General features: G+C 39.0%; 1 protein-coding gene across 5 annotated transcripts in view; it reads right to left on the minus strand.

Annotated features, from left to right (window-relative positions):
* The window catches only part of rbfox3a (RNA binding fox-1 homolog 3a), a 976,802-nt gene that overhangs the window by 870,784 nt on the left and 82,683 nt on the right, over positions 1-23,335 (minus strand). For 4 of the 5 annotated variants that reach the window (XM_039740614.1, XM_039740617.1, XM_039740616.1 and 1 more), the window contains exon 1: positions 21,873-21,943. The gene's annotated coding sequence lies outside the window, so the exon portion shown is untranslated. Of the gene's footprint in view, positions 1-21,872; positions 21,944-23,335 lie in introns of those variants that run through there. The other variant, XM_039740613.1, reaches the window with a different exon arrangement.

Consider the following 23,335-nt stretch of genomic DNA (forward strand, 5'->3'; position numbering starts at 1 on the left):
TCATCTAGTCGTCTGCCCATTACAGGTGGAGCGTCAGCAATTAACAATGTGCTTGATATAAACGGATATCACATGGAAAAAAACACACACATAAACTGATAAAAAAAATAATTATGATTGCTACATTACTTTAGATCAAAATTAGTGTCGCTGTCATTACTGTAGACATGTTTAAATACAAATGTATGAATAGGCCCGGAAATCCTTATACGGAAAATAATGAGGACAAGAGGTAGAATCGTGCCTGAAGCATAACTGTCTCTCTGTAACTCATTAACTAATTACATAGTTAATACAGAAGGGTCATTCATTATGCACTCAGCGTTTCCAAATAGCCAAATTAATACAACAGTCACTAAAGAGTATAAAATACCCAAGTCAGACGCTCGTAAAGAATGTCGTATCACTCTGTAAACTTCACTGGCTCTACATAACACATATTGTGAGAGATCTCATATTAGATGTGGAGGAACCCCACAAAGATATATCCACAATAATGCGAAGGAATACAGCGCGGAAGAAACTGGCCACATCTTTCAATGTGCAACTTTCTAAGCTAAATCTTTTTTATTGAAGATTAATGGAAATGTATGTTGAGCCATATTTTTCTGTTTTTTATATTATACAATATAAATATCTTGTCTTTTTCTATGCCATTGTTTTAAATATATTTGATTCAGTATCATGGTATACTTCATTCCAAATATAAATACTGTAAATAAAATAGAATGTCTGTCTGTCTGTTCCTCATATTCTACACCCCTTATTTGGACAAAATTTTGCATAGTTGTTCTCTAGAGCCAAATAGACAAGATTAACTGGAACCCAAAATTTTTACCCTGGGGAGTTTTTGGTTTCAGTGTGCTGCAGTTTGCACAGCAATGCCACACTCTGGCTCAGAGTAAATGACACATCTGAACAGACTGAAGCCAAACTAGCAGACAAAATGACTCCAGTTTAACATGACATTCCCAGACAACGCTGCGTGCACTGCTTCTATCTACTGTCATACACAATGGGGTATTGTGTCCTTTTATAGGTGGTGTTGAGTGAGGCCCAATCAAGAGTGGAAGTGCAGTGCAGCACAAAGAAAAATCAAAAGGTTGCGGTTTATCTCCTACTTTGTTGGCTTTTCTTCATAATTGAAGCTCTGCGAACTGTCCATCTTGAACTAAAAGGATAAGTCAGACAGGACAGCATCTATGGTTACAACCCAACAAGGAGTTAGCACAATTCTGGAATTCAATTGGACCCAAAAAAGAACAAATTCTGAACTCATGAGAGCAGAGACATTGATAGAGAGACGGTGCAGATGACAGATGAGACAGCTAGCAATAACAACAGGGCCACCAGTTATAAAACACATAAACCTCTGCTTTCTTTCCTTAACCCATTCTACATGTATGCAAATATGACTGTGGAGGTCTCCTGTGCTTCAGACCTCAGTAATTAGCACCACGACGCTGATCACACACCAAATGTAAGAGATGGCCTTTAAGTTAACAGACTTTTAAGATATTGCCATTGATTTCAGAAATTTGTATCCACTTTCCAGGGAAGCACAATTAACACAGCATCAGAGGGTGCATCTGGATCCGTGTCTCTGAACAGAGGAAGCTCTTTCACGGGAAGCCCAACAGGGTTCAGGCTGCCAAAAGGTTTTTGGCTTAGTGACAAGCAAAATGGGTGAGTGAGACTCCAGGAGTGCTGAATATTCATGGCGTCAGTTGAGGCTCACCCCCAACGTCTGTTATGGTATCAGCATCTGCATGCCTCATACTCCTAGATATGGTTACACCTCACTTTATGCCAATGCTGAAGCGGAGGGTGGCTCGACTTGTTGTAGTGCAGAGAACTGATGAGGCAACAGCTTTAGCAGCGCAAAGGAGAATCTCCTCCAGGGATTGAAATATTTATTGGAAATGTCAACAGGTTTTGGCCGAGGAGCAAGTCATAAGAGAGCAGATTAACATGAGGAACTGGTTCAGCAGCTGCGTCTCCAGAGACTCAATGCCAACATTCATTACTAAAGGATAAGGTTTTGGTAAGATTTTCAAAAAGGTTTATACCATAGTGAAAAACGTCCAGAGGTCTAAACGGACACATGTAAGTGCTGGAATCTCACAGAGCTGCTGACAATAAGTAATTACAAGATGTAATAGTTCATCCTGGGGTGCTCCTTTTTATTTTTGTTATCCCTTTCTGGCACACTTAAATAATTTTATAAATGTTAAAGGAAATTTGTTTTTGTTGTCCTTCAGACCAGAGGTTAACAGTTTCATCTCCTTGGATATTTTGATACTTTAAAGCTTAAAGAGCCTAAGCCTAATTTTTGGGCCTGTGCAGGATAGAAGTCTGCCATTTGAGTTTGGCGCTAGACCTACTCTGCAAAGCTGATACTAGTTGAAGTGGCTAGCAATTTTTTTAAGGCCTGCACCTGTTTTTGACATTTTTGTGTGGCAGAATCTCATCCGCTCTTAGTCATATCAAAACTATGTTCTAAAGTAGAGGAGCACCAGATTCACGATTAACTGGGTGATGCTCACATATTCTATGCATGTTCTTGTCAGATTCATTGAAGGATTCATCTTTGCATTCAGAGTTGCCAATTTGGCTAGTATTAGTTTCAACACAGTGATTCTAGATAGATAGATAGATAGATAGACAGATAGATAGATAGATAGATAGAGATAGATAGATAGATAGAAACAGTGGTGTGAAAAACTATTTGCCCCCTTCCTGATTTCCTATTCTTTTGCATGTGTCGTCACACAAAATGTTTCTGATCATCAAACACATTTAACTATTAGTCAAATATAACACAAGTAAACACAAAATGCAGTTTTTAAATGATGGTTTTTATTATTTAGGGAGAAAAAAAAATCCAAACCTACATGGCCCTGTGTGAAAAAGTAATTGCCCCCTGAACCTAATAACTGGTTGGGCCACCCTTAGCAGCAATAACTGCAATCAAGCGTTTGCGATAACTTGCAATGAGTCTTTACAGCTCTGGAGGAATTTTGGCCCACTCATCTTTGCAGAATTGTTGTAATTCAGCTTTATTTGAGGGTTTTCTAGCATGAACCGCCTTTTTAAGGTCATGCCATAGCATCTTAATTGGATTCAGGTCAGGACTTTGACTAGGCCACTCCAAAGTCTTCATTTTGTTTTTCTTCAGCCATTCAGATGTGGATTTGCTGGTGTGTTTTGGGTCATTGTCCTGTTGCAGCACCCAAGATCGCTTCAGCTTGAGTTGACGAACAGATGGCCGTTATTCTCCTTCAGGATTTTTTGGTAGACAGTAGAATTCATGGTTCCATCTATCACAGCAAGCCTTCCAGGTCCTGAAGCAGCAAAACAACCCCAGACCATCACACTACCACCACCATATTTTACTGTTGGTATGATGTTCTTTTTCTGAAATGCTGTGTTCCTTTTACGCCAGATGTAACGGGACATTTGCCTTCCAAAAAGTTCAACTTTTGTCTCATCAGTCCACAAGGTATTTTCCCAAAAGTCTTGGCAATCATTGAGATGTTTCTTAGCAAAATTGAGACGAGCCCTAATGTTCTTTTGCTTAACAGTGGTTTGCGTCTTGGAAATCTGCCATGCAGGCCGTTTTTGCCCAGTCTCTTTCTTATGGTGGAGTCGTGAACACTGACCTTAATTGAGGCAAGTGAGGCCTACAGTTCTTTAGACGTTGTCCTGGGGTCTTTGTGACCTCTCGGATGAGTCGTCTCTGCGCTCTTGGGGTAATTTTGGTCGGCCAGCCACTCCTGGGAAGGTTCACCACTGTTCCATGTTTTTGCCATTTGTGGATAATGGCTCTCACTGTGGTTCGCTGGAGTCCCAAAGCTTTAGAAATGGCTTTATAACCTTTACCAGACTGATAGATCTCAATTACTTCTGTTCTCATTTGTTCCTGAATTTCTTTGGATCTTGGCATGATGTCTAGCTTTTGAGGTGCTTTTGGTCTACTTCTCTGTGTCAGGCAGCTCCTATTTAAGTGATTTCCTGATTGAAACAGGTGTGGCAGTAATCAGGCCTGGGGGTGGCTACGGAAATTGAACTCAGGTGTGATACACCACAGTTAGGTTATTTTTAACAAGGGGGCAATTACTTTTTCACACAGGGCCATGTGGGTTTGGATTTTTTCTCCTAAATAATAAAAACCATCATTTAAAAACTGCATTTTGTGTTTACTTGTGTTATATTTAAATAATGGTTAAATGTGTTTAATGATCAGAAACATTTTGTGTGACAAACATGCAAAAGAATAAGAAATCAGGAAGGGGGCAAATAGTTTTTCACACCACTGTAGATAGATAGATAGATAGATAGATAGATAGATAGATAGATAGATAGATAGATAGATAGATAGATAGATAGAGATAGAGTCATATGAAAAAGTTTGGGAACCCCTCTTAATTCTTTGGATTTTTGTTTATCATTGGCTGTGCTTTCAAAGTAGCAACTTCCTGTTAATATAAAGCATGCCAGGGGACTGTGACAGCCATTCCAGAACATTGTACTTCTCCCTCTGCAAGAGTGCCTTTGTAGATTGTGAACTGTGTTTTGGGTCATTGTCTTGTTGGAATATCCAACCCATGCATAACTTCAACTTTGTGACTGATGCCTGAACATTACCCTGAAGAATTTGTTGTTATTGGATTGAATTCATCCGACCCTCGACTTTACCAAGGGCCCCTGTCCCTGAACTAGCCACACAGCCCCATTTCCTGATTCCATTCCTTACAGTTGAAACTGACTGATAGCTTTTTGTAGCCTTCCCCTAAACCATGAGACTGAAACATCTTTGTTTTCAGATCTTTTAAAAGTTGCTTTAAGGGTCCCATGCTGTCTGTCACTCTTCAGAGGAGAGTCAAAGGGAAGCACAACTTGCAGTTGACCACCTTAAATACCTTTTCTCATTATCGGACACATCTGTCTATGACATTCAGGGCTTAATGAGCTCATCCAGCCAATTTGGTGTTGCGAGGAATCAGGATTGGGCAGTGACATGCATTCAAATCCGCAGAATTACAAGGGGACCCACATTTTTGCACAGCCAGTTTTTCAAATTTGATTTAATTTCATAAAACTAAATACTACTTCACTAAAAACCTTTGCTTGAAAAACACCCAGTACTCAGATGTTTCTAGGAAATGAAAGACACACCACTGTTATCTTTTTTGTTGAAAGTAAATTATTATGCAGGCTGAGAGGGGTTCTCAAAATTTTTCATATGATAGATAGATAGATACTGTAGATAGATAGATAGATAGACAGACAATTCTTTTCTCACAGAGCTTAGTAGCCAAGGGGGTGAACACATTTAGTCATGCCTATTCCAGTCCAGCTACCATAAAATCTCGAGAGTCCCAGAAGAAGGCGTCATTACTGGTCAAAGCAACCCACTGGACGGAGCTCTGCTAGGGCGAGTGCAACTCTGGTCTTCCTTTGAAATTCCTGTTGAAGGGACGAACACCAACGAGCATTAATTTTGTTTATCTTTGTTTACATTTTCTGGCTCCGAACAATGAAAGGGCCTGGTTGGAGGCTCAAAATTTCCTTGCTGTATCTTGTGTTGTCATTCAGATACCTGGCCACACAGTTATAAGAGACAGCCAGACTGAAGTTTGTGGGATGGCATGTGGTGCTTGAGGCCCAAATTCTCATCTTAACTGACACTTTGACTCAGTGCCTCCCTCTTGTGGCTCTAAGACAGAAATGACTCCAGCCAGGAGTTTGCGGTGATTTTAAGTTCTGAATGTCATTCTGCTTTGATTTTAGCATACATAATATTAAAGTTGCATTTTTTTTTGCTTTCCTTTAAAGTTGAATAAGCTGAGTGCAGATGCATTAACAGCTCACAAGTCTCTGCAATCTTTCTTTCCGCCACTTGTTAGGTGCTTGAACAGCTGATGCAAAGAGGTAAAGGAAACGGTTGCATAGACAAAGGAGATTAAATGTTTAGCCAAAATCGCCAATGCAGCCATTTGGTGACACTATTAACCTGTTTTGCAGCAGCCCAATGAAAAACCTTAAACATCAGGATTAACATAATTTCACGGCCTGAGCTTTCAAAGCCTGCAGCTGCTGATGTGGAGGTTCACACAGCTGTGCTGCTGGCTGCTGTCCTGGCTCAAGCAGACCTTATGAGCAATGACTCTCATGTGTTATTGCTGTTTTGGTCTTTGGATGTTTTCATATTAGTATTAACTTCACAGTTCACTTTTTTGCATCTAGCCTCAAAGCAAATAAAGATCCTAAGGCATCCAAACACTTTTTAATTAATTTTGGATCTGAAGTGTGTCAGGACTGGCAGTTCTGGCGGCGGGCGCACAGTGCAAACCAACACACAACTCTAGAACATTCCTCCATATCCACCCATACAGTTTCTGACTAGACTTTCACCTGCACAAACCTCAGCCCATCTTTACATTAAGAAGCACTAAGACAAGTCTGTTTCATCAGGGCAGGGCCTCAGAGAGAAGCACAACATTAAGGGCTGGGAAAAAAAAAAAAACATGGATGGGACATCAGACACTCATTCCATAACAATCTGGGCTCGTCAATTAAACTACCTTCGAGATAAGGAAACATAAACAGTATGTGGACAACAACCAACCAAACACAGAGAATGTATGCAAACTTCACACACGGAGTGACTGCACCAAGATATGAACCCATGTCTGCCGAGGTATGTGGTAGGAGGGTTAAACACTGTGCCACCTGAACGGGTCAAAATAATAGTGGATATTACGTAAATTAAAATCACTAACTAATTAACGTGTAACCTTAATTCTTAATTATTAATGGAGGATCTCCATCTGGCCAGGACACACATTTGACTGGTACTGGCAGCAGGTGGGAACTGAGCTTTCAGTACCACTTGAGCATCAAGATTATTTTGGGGTTGCAGTTCTTAATTTGTGACAATTTTCCTGTTAGCAACACATTAGCAAATATGAAAGACATTATAGATAGACAGCTAGATAGATAGAAGAGGAAACACTGCTATTAACTTAAAAAGTAAAAGAAATCATCAAAGAAAACCACAGGTACAGCAGTCACTGCCTGTTTGCACTTAAAACAGTTGGCTACAGAATAATCTCAAGGATGGATGGCTGCAGTCCCTGTACATGAGGCTGAGAAATAGGCATTGCGTTTTACAGCACGTTCTTGTGTCATGATAATAAGAGTAGCTTATCATAGACCAGCAAAATACCCGCGCTTCGCAGCGGCGAAGTACTGCCTTAAAATTTTTATTAAGAAGAAAATTAAACCTTTTTAAACTGAGGGAAAATATACCAATAATTATTTGTTAAGGATCTCTTTGTATACCACATTGTGAGTTCGTCCCTCCGGTTGTAATATAACCAAGCTGTGCGCTGAGCTTACTCTTGAGCATGCAACGTACAGTTGGCCATGTGAACAGTAATCTTGTCTCAAATCTCACAGCTTGGATTGCTGCTGTCATAATCAGTTTGAGTTTCATGGTTTATTTCAATTACGACAGTATTTGTAGGACTTGTGTTGAAGAGACATTCAGCATCTGTCAAGCGTTGTAAGTATACAACTGGTTTCATCGATAACTTCACATCCAGCTTTTGAAAGTTTAAACATTCATAAACATGAAAGTGTCCACTACTGAATCTAAGATGTTTAAGAGGCATTGGCGGTTGTCGAAAGTTGTAAAATATTTGGCCATTTCGGTACACTTGAAAGCGACCACCAAACAATTCAGAGGCAGCCATCAACTCACATGCAGATCCATAGGTGAAGGGCTTAAGCATTTCACTCTTCTAGTGCTCCTGTGTAGTATAATGATCTCCTGTACCGTCATCAGTCCACACCTTGAACCTGTCCCAGTCATTCAATACATAAGACACAATGTTCCTCCGGATATCAAGAGTGAGCCTGATATGGCCGTGCAATATGTAACACAGAGAATGGAAAAGGTAGGTGCCATCTCTGGGCATAGAAACCACTCGGTAAGTGACAGTTCTTTGATCGATGGTGATCACCTCGATAGACATGTTAATGGGGGTACGTTTGGAACGATAAAGGAAATGGGTACCTGAACAATGTAAAGTAAGTCTAAAATACCTACACAATAACTATAATCGTAATAAATGAACAATAAAACAGTGGAGAAGCCGTGGATTAAATAAAAAGGCAGCAGTTTTTAGCAGGGAGACGTGAATCCCGTGGCAAAGCAAGGAAGGGAATGAAGAGACCGGAGCAACGGACAGCCTCATATAGGAAGTCAGCCAACAACGTGGGAGGCGTTGGGATGGGGGACCCAACACTGCCTCACACGGCGACCGAGCTGCAGGCTATGGATGTATATATGTACATAAGTAGGATTCAGTTAGCGTTGGGAACCCGCGTACCAAATTTCTTGAAGATGGGCCTATAAGTAACAAAGACCGTTGAAACGTTCAATATGGCGGCCGACAGTGGCATCATACCACTGAAATAAGTACGTACATCGGTTTCGGTTAGCGCGGGGAAGCTGCCTACCAAATTTCGTGAAGATGGGGCCATAAATAAGAAAGTTCAACATGGCGGACATTGTCAACCATTATGACCGTTACGCATAGAATTTCAAAATGAAACCTGCTTAACTTTTGTAAGTAAGCTGTAAGGCCCGCCAAATTTCAGCCTTCTACCTACAAGGGAAGTTGGAGAATTAGTGATGTTGGAAAGTTCAATATGGCGGCCGACAGTGGCGTCATACCACCGAAATAAGTACGTACATCGGTTTTGGTTAGCGCAGGGAAGCCACCTACCAAATTTCGTGAAGATGGGGTCAGCCTTTTACCTACACGGGAAGTTGGAAAATTAGTGACGTTGGAAAGTTCAATATGGCGGCCGACAGTGGCGTCATACCATCGAAACAAGTACGTACATCAGTTTGACCGTTACACGTAGAATTTCAAAATTAAACCTGCTTAAGTTTTGTAAGTAAGTTGTAAGGAATGAGCCTGCCAAATTTCAGCCTTCTACCTACAGTACACGGGAAGTTGGAGAATTAGTGACGTTGGAAAGTTCAACATGGCGGACGTTGTCGACCGTTATCGACATTGAGCATTACTGGAGTGGTTTCAGGTAAACTACATTTTAAAAACAGTCTAACACAACAGGTAAGTAGTACTAACAGCAGCTAAAATGTACATGGATGATCTCTCGGTAGTAGATTCCTTTTGAAAGGCGCTACACGACGGCTGTGGTATAGAAATTATGTTTTCTATGTGAATATCCAAATTTCTGCCTCTGGTAATGTGCCTTACCGGCATTACCAGCAATTAAAGAAAATTAGTTTTGTGTCCTCTGCAGTGTTAAGAGAGAAAGGCTTTGGTTTAGGATAAATGGAAAAAAGGTGTAAAGAAAGGAAAGTCGCCTTTTTATTTTATATAGTTTAGAGAGATGTCTTCGCTGACAATATGAGCGCCATTTGGGGACAGTCGCGTTGGGTCTTGTGTAGACTGGTGAGACGTCCCTGCCATTAATCGGCTGTGATGGCAATGTTGGTCCTCCACTCCTGTGCATGTCTTCATAATCCGAGCTGACGACCTCATAATCGTATAAGTGCAAAAGAAAGTGCGAAGCACCTTAATATTAGTTTGCCGCGGTGTAGAAAAGGGATCCCGTGTTTGCACTTGTCTGTGCTATAGCTCAGGGGGAGGATGAAAAAAATTAAAAGTGCTCACTTTGACTTAAGGCAGAAGCGCAGTCAGCGTCTCAAAGGCCGGCACAGCTATGTGCGGCGCCGGCTGCTCGAGTTTTGCAGGGCAGGAGATGCCACTTTTTGCAGACACGTTCACGTGATCAAAAGTCTCCGCGCTCTTTGGAGGTCATATAATGTGTGTGTGTTAAAGAAGTAACGAAAAAGAAAAGGGAACATTTTAATAATAACGTAACATGATTGACACTGTCATTGTCATGAGTGTTGCTGTCATATATATATATATATACACACATACACACACAAACATATATATACATATACACACATATATACAGTATATATACATACATCCAGAATTTCGAAATTAAACCTGCCCAACTTTTGTAAGTAAGCTGTAAGGAATGAGCCTGCCAAATTTCAGCCTTCCACCTACACGGGAAGTTGGAGAATTAGTGATGAGTCAGTCAGTCAGTCAGTCAGTGAGAGCTTTGTCTTTTATTAGTATAGATTAAAGTAACAGAACTGAAGATTATTGCAGGGAAAAAAGAAAATCTGTTATCAAGCAGAAACGGTTTCTGATGAGAAGTCCCCATCACCCAACCATAACTAACCCCCCCCCACTATTTTCAGTATGAAACACTTCCCCAACTCCCATATGCACTTAAGTGTCATCAGTAAATTTAGAATAACTAATCAGTTATTAATTAATTCATCTGCCAATAGATAGATAGATAGATAGATAGATAGATAGATAGATAGATAGATAGATAGATAGATAGATAGATAGATAGATAGATAGGAAAGGCACAATATATCTGATAGATATGAAAAACACTATATGAGAGGGAGAAAAAGAATAAATTGATATGAAAGGCACTATGTAAGACATGGATAGAGAGAGGGGGAGAGTTTGGGAGCAGGATGAACCACTTGGATTAGGATCCAAGGGCAGCAGATGACACCTCAGAGCGACACTGGAACAGTGTGAGATTTTTTACAGTAGCTGGAGTGTCAATACTGCCACCAACCCCCAAGTTTTCACTTAAAATTTTAAGGACCAGAGCTGGATGCAGGTTAACGTAATACCCAGGATGGAGCAATTGCAGGTTAAGGGCCTTGCTCAGGGGCCCAATGGACAAAGACAGAAATATACAGAAATTATGAAAGATTCACAGATAGATATAAATGGTACTGTGTACAGACAGATGGATAACTAGATGTGAAAGGCACTATATGATAGATCGATAGATAGATAGATATGAAAGGATCAATATAATATACCTAAAATGTTGTGGATGTGATGTGGGGGGCAGTCAAATGGCGAAGTGTGGCTAACATTGCGTGGGAGCCTTCAGGTGGGCCTAATATCCAGCTGCTGTTTCTCTGTCGCTTCTTCTGAACAGCAATTACTTCATTCTAGGCTACGGTTGCTCAGAGTTTTGGATACTGAGCAGCCGGGAATGCAAACTTACAAAAAAGGCTGTCAGGTCTTTAAGAAGCCTGTTACTTTCTGTGTTATTTAGTAATTCCCCCTAATTTCTTAATGTGAAAAATCCACTTCATAATTTAGTACACTCCTAGCATTAAGTGTTACTCCAGCACCAAGTGTGTCTTTTCAAGGGTGTGGCAAAGAAAATAAAAAGGAGCTACTATACTTTGAAAAGTTGAACTTTTTGCTTTTCTGTGAGAGTTGCTTAAGAGACTAATGAGGCAGAAAGTGTTAGCGGCAATCCAGACGCATCCATACTGGCATCAATTATGTCCCACCTTTAACGCCGGCAGTTCACGTTTGAGCGGTGAGTCCATCTTAATTATAATAATAATTGAGCACTAATTAAACAATATATCGTAATAAACGGGCCATTTTCAGTTTCAGTGGAGCCATTATTGTCCCATGAAGTGTATAACAATTACCAATGCATTACACAATTGATTACAGTGGCAATGGATCATTAGGGGAAAAAAAATAAATAAATAAATAATAACAGATGTCTTTTCACTTTGTGGTTGTAAACGGTCCAATCAATTACCTGTTTAATGGGTATCATTAAGAAATGAGAGAGGACAGAAGACAATTGTACCACCCAGTCAGTTTCCTGCACTGTTATTGACATATGCAATACAAGTTCCCACTTAGATTTGCTGATCTTCTTCCCTGCCACTTCATACTTGACACACTTCATACTTAAATTTTGTTAACTACTGCTCAAAATTAAAGCTTACTCATAGTCAATCCATACATGATACAACAGGACAGACTGGTCACCTAACTTTCAAAACAAAGCGATGTGATTTTCGTTAAGTGAAACATCATGCTTATAATCAATAACTACACCGACTCTTATAGTAAACACTATTATTAGGTATGGATGGTATGACCATAAAGCCACCTCAGATCTACTTCCCACCTATAGTTAATATAAGTGGGAATAGAGATAGTTATAAAGAAAGTTGGCATTACACTGTCAGTAGATATTAACCCATGATATTAAATTTCATTAACTACCTCTCTAAATTAGAGCATAACCATAGTCAATCCATTATGGGCTATAATGGATCTGACTGAACACTGTAACTGAAGCCAATTGTTTGCTATTAACTGCAGTATCGTTTTTATAATTGATGGTCACACTAACATGGGTGCCATACATATCATAAAGAACAGAGCTATGTTTTCATTAACATTTTATAATATCAGAAGTCAAGAGAGTATAGATGATGTCAGCGACGGCAACCCACAATATTGAATTTCATTAGCTTCTTTTGCAAACCCGCGTACAATCAAATCCGTTGTGGCGCACTGTGAATATGTTCTACTTTTAAGAAGAAGCTAATGAAAGGAATGAAGGAGCTACTATCTACCACTATTTTCAACAACAGGCCTGTTTGCCACAAAGTTCTTCAAACGTTGCCATCTGATTGCCATTAACTACAACGCAGTGCTTGTAATCAATAGCCACACTGATGCTGCATCCCTCTCATATCATAGAGAACAGACCCACTGTATCCCCCACCAACTTTGTTATTTCCACTGGTGCTCAGCTTCTTTCAATGCCGGAGATGTAGCCTTGCACACGCAGGGGATTTCAAGCACCTGATTGGTAAGAAGGTAACCTAATCATCTCTAATTGGCAGAATGCTTCTCATTTATCTCGGCTGAGTTTATCGATCGGCCTAACAGAAAACCCATCATCCAACTGAAGCAAGGGAGCATCAACAAGTTCCATCTTTTCTGGTAAACTGTAAAGATGTGATGAAACAGTGCAAGTGATTTCAATTTATTTCCTATGTACAGTCTATGAAAATGAATGTACTGAACTGCAGAGTTGGCACTCAAATTTAAGAAGTGGTGGAAATGGACAAAATGAGCGTCAGAAGCTGCAATTTCCCATTTGGGAGACTTATTACAAGTGACCTTCAATTGGATGAAGCAGGCCTGAAAATGGATGGATGATGGTATAATTAGACCCCCAACCTCCACAAAAGGTAGACCACTGCACTGTAAGGCATAAACAATATTTTATTATTAAGCTGACCAGTCAGGCCAAATATCATTAATCCAGAAGACTGTATGATAAGAAAAGCAAGACTGAGCCCTCGGAGACTGAAGACGGATTTAGTGGGCCAACAGCCTCCTACCATTGGAGCTTTGTGTTTATTCCACAAGGAGCAGAAAAACAAAAAGCCTCAATGCTATCACTGTACACGTTAACTGAGAAAAACATACTAGTTTGCATTGTACAGAAACACAAATAAAAAAGAAACACAGGGGGCTTCCACCACCAGAGCATAGGTCAACAAATCCAAGCTGCCTTAATCCAATGAGAGTCAATATAAATTTCTATTTTATTACTCTCTTAAACGCAAAGCATAGACACTATTGATTTTTGATTAAAGCATGACACCCTTGATATCGGAAAACCTTAAGATGCTGTGACGCCAACCTTAATGTTTTTTTTCTTCCCAATAAAAAAGAACTTGCGATACACGCGAGACCAAGAGATGCAATTACACATCGCAGTGCCTCGATGAAAACATTTGCAGCGACATATGAAATATTCAATTAGGCCAAGTCGATGGTAGTGCTGCTCTCACATTTTGGATCAGGGGACTTCAGGGAGATTCCTAGCACTCAGAGGCCCAGTGGGATTGGATAATCCAAAGTAATTGAATTCTTCATAGTAAAAAACAAAAGTGACACCAGCCAACCCCAATCAATCAGGATGGCTTTGATTTCACTTCTCCTCTTACCATGAGCCCAGTATATTTGAAATACAGAGCAGCGGGCAAGGGGCCCGAGTTCGGGACTGCTTGTGTGACATAATCACCACCTCAGTGCATGAGATTAAGGCATCGGCTGGAAACTTTACGTCCTTTGTGGGGTTTGAGGAAAGAAAGATTAACAAAAATTGGAATAGTCTGGATTGAAAACATGGCCCTCTTCATTTACTAGCAATTCAAAAAAAAAAACACTGAATGACTTGAAAACGATAAATAACGACAAGCTCCAGGTAGGCAAGAGGCCTCAATTCATTCAGTTAATAGTTCTGACACAGTAATTCTAATCCAAGTTCATTAATCCTAGAAAAATGAGTCAAAAGCAAAAATTTTACAACAAGAAATAATATTATTATGTGTAACAGAAACAGGTAAACACCGAAATGTCAAACGAAAGACAGTAGAAGGGGCGTGTCTAGAATCCACTGCTATACTGATGCAGATTTAGCACACGTCCTTAGTGTGACATGTTTTTAGACAGTCACCAACACAAAGTCAGATTTCACAATCGGGACAGTAGGGGTCTGCTTCTTGCTGCACTTTATATTTTTTCTGTTGCTTGCACATGAGAGGGTACAGTGCAACGCCTAGTGACCTCCACATTTCCTCTGACACAGACATTGACAGTTGCAAACAGCTCTTAGGAGAGTAACATCTTGGTTGTCCATGCAGTTTTGTCGGGCAACTACTGTCACACCACACTAAAGCTTCATCTGAAGAAATTCACTGGGCATATCATAGCGATTTGGCTGTATAGTGCCGTATCATGCATCCATTTCACCTTCTATGTCAACATCTGATTATCAACTCACATCTTCATTTATATTTCTCAATTCTAGCAATGGTTCTGCTTCACTTTGTTCCAAAATTGGCTTTACAGTTGAAAGACACCATGGAAGAACCAGCATCTTGACTGGGTTAGAGGGAGTTGTCTTACTCTGGCCAGGAGAACATAATGGATAAACAGTGTAATGGCTAATGATTCCTATTCCAGTGAGGGCAGCTAGGGTGTGGTGAATGGACTAGGCTAGTTTATCCCCCAACAACAGGAGGTGGCAGTGCTTCTCCAGTCAACTCCTGATTTGGACACCCGCTCATGGGACATGTAGTCACAAAGGGACAATCCCTTTTTTTAATATTATTTGGCCACTGTAATTTGTCTTTGTACAGCTCTGCTGTCATTACAGCAGCAATCCCCTTTCTGGGGATTGTCCCTACAGTACTGATTTTGTTATTTGGGTCCTTCAATTTAATGATCAAGAACCCCAGCTCTAAATAGTCATAGGGACAGGGTGCTTACTGAGGAAAGGCACTCTTTAAAACTGCCTGGGCAATAGAGTGAAGGAAGCTGCAAACACTTGAGAAATAGCTCAGTAAAAGTTTGATAATGGAAACTCACTGTACAAAAAGCTAAAAAAAAAACTGGCATAAATGACTAAATGTTTTATGGTCATAGAACAATACAACAGAGAAGGTCATATCATATTGTGAATTTCCCCTTGGGATTAATAAAGTATCTATCTATCTATATCACATCCATGATATCTGATATACAGGAATAAACAGAATGTAATAGATAGATAGATAGATAGATAGATAGATAGATAGATAGATAGATAGATAGATAGATAGATAGATAGATAGATAGATAGAGTTTAGCAGAAGTCATTTGCTCTACTTGCCTCTACAAGTTCTCATATTCACATATTTTATGATTCAGACCATATTTTTTGGATCTTCCCATTTTTGCAATATGATTTTGTCTTCCGTCTTTTTGGATGCTTTTTCCCTGTTCCTGTAAATCCTATTGGTATTTTATCACTGACCTTCCTATTTCCCTTCTCTTCTGAATCAGAGACTTAATTAGTTAATGACAGTGTTTTATTTTTATTTTTTTTACCTATTCATTATGTCTCCTTTCATGTCAGGCTGTCCTGATCAGAGTCCCACCCTGGATTCATACTGCCTGTCACATTTAACAGGGTGATATTATTATGGTTCAGCCAGGATTATTGCCCTGGCTTAAGTTTATTTCTTGTATATTTAGTTTTTGTTGTTGTTGCTGTATATTATTGGTTCAGTTTTTGGTGGTGTTCTGTATATATTTGCAAATTTTAGGTTAATATTTATATTTGTGTTTCTAATGTTGTTTGTGTTCTGCCCTGTCTCCTATACGTGGAGCCTAAGGAGGCAAGGCCACCTGATTGGGCAGACCAGCAGTTCTTAAGTTTTAGGATGTTCATCAGCCTCATCATTGTTAGTATCACGGCTTGTTTTGATTCTTGCTTTATTTCTGTGCTATTTGAGTTTCTCCAGTTTTGACCCCTGCATTTATATTAGGGCCCTGCCTTTTGATTCTGATTTGGATTTACTTGTTTCAAGTTGTGCCGTTAAACTTCATTTTTGTTCCTCCTGTTACTGCTTTGTTTCTTTTTCTATTTTTTTTATTATTCTTTTTTGAATAAATATCAAAATGTTTGTTGCCTGGTTTGTGTTGGATCAGATGTTTCCCAGTTTTCCATTTCTCCATTGTTTTGAAATTTTATTATTTAAAAGCCCATAAAGCCTAGAGGCCTGCTGGTGTGAGTTTGGGACCCTGCTGCGTGGGGTGACACCTATTTTGGTGTCAAGCTTAGTGAACTCCTGGTCAGACTGGTGGGATTTGGAGGCTTACTCGCTCTTTTTGTGTTTCATGATGACAGATATGACAGCAGACATGTTGTTTGGCTTTTACTGAAGATGTTAAGGGCACATTGATGTAATACGAAAATCATTGTGAGTGCCAGGAAAAAACTGACAAGGAGATGATAGCTAAGAGGCAAAGCAAAAGAATAATCAGAGGAATGCAATGGTCTAAAACCAAAAAGTGAAAATAAGCAAAAGAGTTGAAACAGAAGAAACTTGCCTCTGAACAATGAGAATCTTCTAGCAGTGCTGACTGCCAATAAGTTATTTTATCCACCAAGGGATAATGGACATGCCAAAACATTCACCTTCCTTCTTGCACTTACTTCAAATCCATGTCTCAGCATTAATAATGCTATTAAGCTCAAGATTCCCGTCTTCCTTACACCAATTAACCAATAGTGCCAACGAATCACCCCATCCTGCTCTTGCTTACTTAAGTCTCATAATGCTTCTGTAGGGGAGACCTTTTCCTGTCCTACACCCATTCTCTTTGCCTGGTGGTGCTCCACACAGAACTGATCCCATATGAGCGAGCCCCTAAGACTTAGGTGAAAGTAATGTGGATAACCACCTGCTACTTTGAAACCCTACTCACTGGGCCAATAAAACATGAAATGAATCTGAATCCCCAGATTCACTTTAATCCGTTCATTACTATAGTTTCTTTAATGTAATCCTGTCTCCTTAAGTTTGACTGTCCGTTCTCTGTTTACAGGAATTTTGCCAGCAAAATGACGGTGAAGTTATTGAATCAGTTTAAATGTGGATTTTCATCACAAGTGCCACAGTTTCACATGTGATTTTCATCACCAACACAATGGTGAGTTACAGTACATCATCAAGGGATCAGCACTTAACATGCTGATGCGGGGAGCTGAACGACAAAGTTTACAGATGAATTCCAAACAGACAATGAATCTTTGAAGAGTGATTTGCTATTAACTTTTAGGCAGCTGGCACTTCTACCTTTTTTTAAATTGGATTTTTGCATGTTGTTTCTTTCCGATTTTGACCTTTTTGTTACTCTTTTGGATTTCATCAAAACCAGTGTCATTTATTGATCCTTTTAAATTTTCTTCAAAAATACTATGGCCTTCTGGAATATTTTTTTTTACATTTTTCTAAATCTAAAAATAATAGAGTAAATTGTGCTTATTATGAAAAATTTAGAAAAAAATCACTCAAACAATTTTCAAATTGGTGGTTAGATTAAACATATTTCATTTTTTTCCCTGTAATATAAATAATCATTTGCTATTTTTGTTGATCTCCTTTCTCAAATTGTCAATGGGTGCCACTGTAGAAATTATGAGTCAACAATTAATTTACCTCAACACATCAGGAGGGCACAAATCTTTTCTCTTTTCTTTTTTGAAGGCTACTGAATAGCGGAACAATTATTAAAAATTCCAAAGCAGAAGACAAGATTTTATGCATATCATGTTGTTACACGCACTTCTCCTGAAAGCCAAGCATCACGCCCACACATACATGTTTTGTGGAAGTTTTTTTTTTTTTGCTGAAAATGAACTAAGTTTCTATTCTGCTCTCTTAAGCAAAATCTTGCTTTTTATGAAGCTAAGAATACCGCAGCATTGTCCTTTGTGCACTACATAAATGAGATCAATCAACTGACAGACCGATAGACAGGCAAACAGACAGATATTTAATCTTTTTTAAGGTTGCTAACATGTGCATAAATGAGTGTGGGCACAAAACTCTAACATGCATTTGTATTTGATGAAAAAGCTATTTAAAAAGTATAAATGAAATTGCATCACTTGCCTTCTTTGGTGTAATCATTCAAATAATTTTAAGTATAGCGACTACTTAAAAATGCACTTAATAAGCTGGCAATAATTAATTTTGCCAAAAATAAATGAATGTTAAAAAAACACTAATAAGTAATAATTCTGTGACATAATAGGTGTAATCATCCAAAGGCATTCCCATGATATATAATTGCACTTAACAAGCTGGCCATTACCCCCAAACACTTTAAGTAATTAATAAACAAACAAACAAACAAACAAACAAACAAACTAACTAATAAATACAGGTTATGTTATGTGACCCAATGGAACAGAAGTACTGACCCCAGTCTGACTTAAAACCAAATCACAATGCATTTGCAAAACAATCATGATGATGCCCATAATTCAAATAATGACACAGTGCAGCCCACTCCTGCACACTCGCATGATTTACCTTTTTTAGTCGGGAGTTAAATCAGTTCTATTATTCTCTATTTCTCCTACAGGAATGCGTAGGAGGGAATTGGGACCCGACAAAAAGCAAGTGCTTATGCAGGGGTTCTGGAGGCCTGAGAAGCATGCAGATTTTTAAGCACCGCTTGTTGTGCACATTGAAAGTCTTTGCTCCCAGAGCCACACTCAAACACAGGGCAAAAAGCAACAGGGTGCCCTAAGTACAGGCAGCATAAATATAACACAAAGTCCCAGTGAGAGGGAAGCACAAGTTTACCAGACCCAAACAGTTCATCATGAAGAGAGCTATGATTCATACTTACAGTAAGTACTAGAAGCGCAAAACTTGCATACTCAGGCCATACAAACACCCACCTCTACACACTAATAATATCAGATTTAAAATACACAGTAGGAACTTTTTTGATATGCATGCAAAAATCTCAAGGTATTTTTTTCTCCTATACAGTGCAAGGAGCCATTATTGAGTATGAAACCAGTGACCCTCACCAAATCAAATTATCATCACATTTACTACCATGAAAACCACAGAAGAAAACCTAAAGAAGCTCAAGAGTGCCAGTACATAAGATCAAAGTGATGTTTTGTGTTTCCCTCAAAGAAAATTGATTTAACAAAATGATGGGCTCCTGAAGACAAAATTAAATTTTGCATTTCAAATCGTCCATGTTAAAAGCATAGTTAGAAATTAAATCAATCAATCATAATGTGAAACACACATGAATAAGGAATTATGCTGTTGTCTGCAGTTCAGATTGCTTGAAAAAAGTATACATCAAAATCAGCCCACAGCTCATATTCGTGATATGTTAGAAAAGGGGAAACACCGATATTAACTTGAAAAGTAAAAGAAATCATCGAAGAAAACCACTGTTATAGCAGTCACTGCCTGTTTGCACTTAAAACAATTGGCTATAAAATGATCTCAAGGATGAATGGCTGCAGTCCCTGTACATGAGGCTGAGAAATAGGCATTGTATCTGTAGTTTTACAGCACATTCTGTGTGTCATGACAATAAGTGTAGCTTATCATGTCTATCTATCTATCTTTAATATAGTGCCTTTCATATCTATCTATTATTTAGTGACTTTCACATTTATATGTTATATAGTGCCTTTCATATCTATCTATCTAAGTAGAATCTAGATGCGATATTGGGACAGCTAAACAAACAGGCTTGATGAACTGAACGATTTTGTTTGTTAAATGTTCTTATGTTCTATCTATCTTAGAAAAAATATGGTTAAAGGTTATTCCCATGCCGAAAAGGAAAGAAGGTAAAAGGCACAAGCTGTATAGTCTTCCTATGGTGTGAATCTGAAAAGGAAAGAACAGGTAACATATCTAACAGGGGAACAAAGCCAGGGTTGATGAAAGGAGAAAAGGTGAGAAAAAACTGGCACGAAGGGTGAGATTAAAATGTTTGCTGGTCATTAAGACCTGGAGAATCTGTAAGGTAGTGGCCTATCAATTGTGTGTTTCATACTTTTCAATTTTTTATGTCTTTCCTTTCACATATTTCTATTTCCATGTTTTACATAGTGATCGTTCAAGCTATATTCTAAACAATGCCTTACTATCTATCTATATATTATATGGCGCCTTTCACATCTATCTTTACCAGCTATGTTGCATGTGAAAGCTTGTTGAAGACAAGGCAAAGAATCAATTTGACTTAACAGTAATTCTTTTCTCTCTTCTGTTTTTAATACAGCACTTTTTATAGCTACCTCTAACAAGTTGTTTGCAACAGAAAACTGTCTACTATTATTTCTTAATGTTCTTACCTATAAATGTTTATTCATAAACCAAAGTCTGACAAAAAAAAAAAAACACCCATGTACTATTGGACATACAGAATGTGCAAATGCATATACTGGATATGTTCATACAGACAGACAGACAGACAGACAGACTTCTAGCTGTTAAAGGCACTATATTATAGGGCATGCCTGACCACCATACAGCACACCTAATAAAAGACAGACACACAGACAGATCATATATACATAATTTACATATATTTGTGATGCCAGTTGCACATACTGTACTTGACTATCAGATGAGGACTCAACTTCTTTCAGAACTTTTCCTGCTGATGCCTGCTGCTATAAGCCCACTCCTGCTTCAATGACATACAGTTCACTATACTCGAAACTGTATTCCCTCTGTGCATTGCATGTGTTAGATACTATAAATTGTATTTTTGGCATAATGCACCATGCCTTCAGTAAAGAATATAATAAATAATTAGAATTGTCTTTGAACATTTTTTTTATTCAGACTAAAAAAGGGTTTTCTGACAGCATGCTTTGGTTATTTTGTTAGTAAACAGAAAATAGAAGAAGGCAGAAGACATGGCGGGCAAGTGTGTTCAATTAAAATACACCCACACTGTTTGGTTACACCATTAGCATAATTCTCTCAGCCCTGCTGTACTGTTCTTTTTCTGTGCTCTTGCCTTATTTTTCATAACAAAGTACAAGCACTAGGTTTTACAGTAACAAACAAGAGCGAGCCACTGCATTTACTGGTTTTTGTATTGAAGAAAATGCCAAAATGAACACAAAACTGAGAGGAGTGGACTGGCAGCCAGCCCGTAACTTAGAGCCCTGTGTCTTTGACCAGTCTCTCATCTCTTTGAAGTCATCTCAACATTTAAAACTGATGTGCTAATCGAGTCAGCCGTGACTTCCCAGGGCTTCTGAAACCACAAGAAAACTCCAAGACTTGCATTCACTCCAGCATTCCTGTCAGGCTCTCAAGAGTCCCTAGAAATCAACTGAACAGCCCCTTCTGCTAGCAAAAAAGACAACCTCCAAGTCATCTTCCGAGGATCTGCTGAACCATTTTCATACAGCACAAGCCCCCTCCACCACACACACACACACACCCATTACTTTTGTAGTCTTGTCTAGTGCTACACAGCCAAATCGACACAAAATAAAGGCAAGAGAAATATTAACATCATAATACTCACAGTGGGATACCCTCAGAGCGAGCTGCCGTCGTCCTCTGTGTGAAACCTGCACACAAGACAAAAAACCATCTGTAAGTGGAGTAGAGGAAAGGGAGGGGGCAGAACCAACGCATATATTTAAAAGATTAAAAAAAAAAGAAAGAAAAATAAAAATATCCTGTACAAGAAAGTAATGGAAACAGCAAAGGGTTCATTTCTAATTAGAATTAATACACAGAGTGTCAATGGCCAACTTCTCTTCTCCAAGGACATCTCAGGCTAAGCAGAACAATTGTAGTGGCCCCTAGCATACAACATGAGCTGAGCCAGTAGGCTCAAAAGGAATACATTAAGTATATATATATATATATACATACATATATACACACACACACACATATACACCCCATGGCCCTGCTCAGTATTAACCAAACTTAGAAAATGGTACGCTATGGTGTACAGTATGCATATATGCACATACACACACAGAAGTATGGAAAAAGGCATGCAGGTTATGACTTTCACACTGATGCACACTTTAATAATAAGAAGAAGACAACAAATAATGCAAATAAATACAATAATTAATAATCAAAGAATAAACTCTGCATTTCATGTACTCACAAATGTGAACCTACTTTTATATATACATGTACACACTCCCAAGAGCCTCTAATAAGACAGTCTGCCATTATAACACTAAATTATTTGAGTCTATCCCAGCCATGTTGAAGTAATTACTGTTTTTTTTTTTTTTTAATATACTTGCTGGCTGATATTTTCATGATATTTTTTCTATTTATTTTTGGAGGCATATGTTGCTATTAATGTGGCTTCTGTCACTTCAGCTGCTCTATCACATTATTTTGTCTCTGATCCCCTAATTTATGTCAGAATCAAGTGTTTCTGTTCTAAATCATCAATGCGAACAATCTGTTGAGCGACAAATTGTGTCCCGACGCATCTATCCTGGCTGTGCTTTTAACAGGTGTGTCATCGCAGGCACATCCAGTGATTTCAGCATCTAGCAGATTGTCGCATTTCATTGTTGATTCTTCTCTTCATCGTTTCAGATAAAACACATGAAAAAGACACATGGAATCCAATGTGCTGTCATACACCTCATTTCTTAATGGCATTACTCAATGCAAATTGAAATCAAACTGTTGAACACCTTACTGTATACCTAAATGGCATACAATACCTAAAAACACTGTATTGGAAGTTTTCACGTTTTACTGTTACACACCACTGAATTAGGCAGCATGGTTCATGTCCCAGGTCCTCCCAGCAAGGTAGTTGTATATTATCCCCGTGTCTGTATGGGTTTTCACCAGGTGCTCCAGATTTCTTCCAAAGACATGCAGGTTTGGAGGGATTGACTAGGCTAAATTATCCGGTGTTTGTGGGTGGGCACGTCTGTGTGTTCAGTGGACCGGCACCCTGTCCAGGGGTTGTTCCTGCCTTGCACCCCATGCTTGCTG

The sequence above is a fragment of the Polypterus senegalus genome, chromosome 17 (assembly GCF_016835505.1).
Source record: "Polypterus senegalus isolate Bchr_013 chromosome 17, ASM1683550v1, whole genome shotgun sequence".
Lineage (NCBI taxonomy): Eukaryota > Metazoa > Chordata > Cladistia > Polypteriformes > Polypteridae > Polypterus > Polypterus senegalus.